Below are 2,015 nucleotides of genomic sequence, written 5' to 3'. Positions count from 1 at the left end.
AGTTTTTTTTTGGAAGCCTAAGTACTATGAGTCAAAAACGATGGTGCAAAAATAAATTATCGGAAATCATTAATTTTTAGGAATAGGCCCCAAGGTAAAAATTAGGGATAGAAAACGTTTTTAATTTTTTCGTTTTCGTTTTTGTTTATTGATTTAAAAAATATCGTTTTTGTATAACGTTTTTAAAAACGTTATTTTTTTCCATATTGTTTTTGATTAACGTAAAAGTTAAAAATATCTAAGATTATTAATTATAATTGATTATTGATTATTAACTATTTAGATAGTAATTATTCTTAATATTTAAATTTTAAATCAAAATTATAATTTATATAAAAAATAGAAAATTCAATATTTCTGATTTCAAATTAAAATTTTTTTAAAGCTAAAGATTAAAAAGTAAAGACAAGTGAATATTTTTTCAAACATTTTTTTTTTTGTGGTATAATTTAATAATTATTACTATAATTTATTTTCGTTTTCGTTTTTGATTTCGTTATCAAATTTTTTTCGGTTTTTGGGATTTTTTGTTATCGTTTTTCAGTTGTTTTTTGTTTTTGTTTTTTTGTTTTTTTTCGTTTTCATTTTATTAATTGTTTTCGTTTTTTGTTTTTTCCGTTTAATAACGTTTTTTAAAAACGTTTTCCATCCCTGGACTAAAAACAATTTGACTTGCTATTAGAAAAAAAATGTAATACATTTATTTAAAAAAACTTAGTATTAAACTCTGCCCCAGATTTCAACTATGATTCATTCGGTCCCAGACTTTTTTACATTCTTCACGTTTGCGGGGTCATAAAGAACTGAACACAATTTTGCAAAACGCCACATTTTTTCCACATTGTTGATGTGTGCTCTGGTCCTCAGATGTTTAGATGTTTAAAGTGAATTGAGTGATTTACAGTTAGATGTGTGTGACCCTTATCTTTTAAACAATCATACCAAGTGGTTCAGCATAAGTCGAGGGTTGTTTTTGATTTTAATTGTCCTAGATGCTCCCAGCAAGGAATGACCACGTGTAAATGAAAATAGTATAAATTTAAATTAGCTATAACTAAGTCCAACCACCAATTTCTAACTTCCCATCGTTTTTAGCAAACTTAACTATATAGGTATGGTAAAACAAAAAAAATGCAAATAAAAGGGAGCTTTGGTAAAACAGAAAAGTTCCAAAAACATGGTAAAATAGAGTGTTGTACAAATGTGTAAAACACCAAAACTTCATGAGGCAGTAACTTAAAAACTATTTATTTCCAATAATTTATTTTTGCACCATTATTTTTAAAACATTGATTTACTTTAGTTTCAAAAATAAAATTAAAAAAATCATTATACGCTGAACCATACCTTTGTACGCATCCGTAAAACAAAGAAAACCGTGAATTTCATAAGGCTATAAATTAAAAACTAATGATTACTGCCAATTTATTTTTGAACCATTGTTCTTTACTTAATACTTAAGTATTTACTATTACACACAAAATTCCCAAAAAAAAAAAATTTGTGTAAGCCCTTAACTAGATTTGTTCTACTTTTTTATCATACAATATATGATGGTAATTATTAATTATTATTAATTAATGAAAAATCAACTTACTCATTTAAATTACTGGGTGACATGATTTCTGTTTTTCCACCATCAATATTCATATCACTTAATTTAGTTATTGTACAATCAACATTTTTTTGGTCTAATTTGCTATTTACACCATCAATATTCATATCGTCTGATTTAGTTATCGTACAATCAATATTCATATTGTTTAATTATGTGATCATCCACACCTAGAATAAAATTAATATAGATCTGAAACAAAATACAAAATAGAAATTACTCATTTTTATACGTATATATGTATTATTATTATTTTATAGGTAGGTTATTCTATCAAAGTAAGCCCCAATAATGTCCATAGCCCGCAAACATTTCCCATATTTTGTTTTAAGCTTATTCAATATTATTCAAGTAAAGTTTTAGCCCCCCCCCCCCTCCGCTCCCAAACAAAAACGCTATT

Source organism: Acyrthosiphon pisum, chromosome X, assembly GCF_005508785.2.
Source record: "Acyrthosiphon pisum isolate AL4f chromosome X, pea_aphid_22Mar2018_4r6ur, whole genome shotgun sequence".
NCBI classification, from domain to species: domain Eukaryota; kingdom Metazoa; phylum Arthropoda; class Insecta; order Hemiptera; family Aphididae; genus Acyrthosiphon; species Acyrthosiphon pisum.
This window is presented reverse-complemented; position numbering follows the sequence as displayed.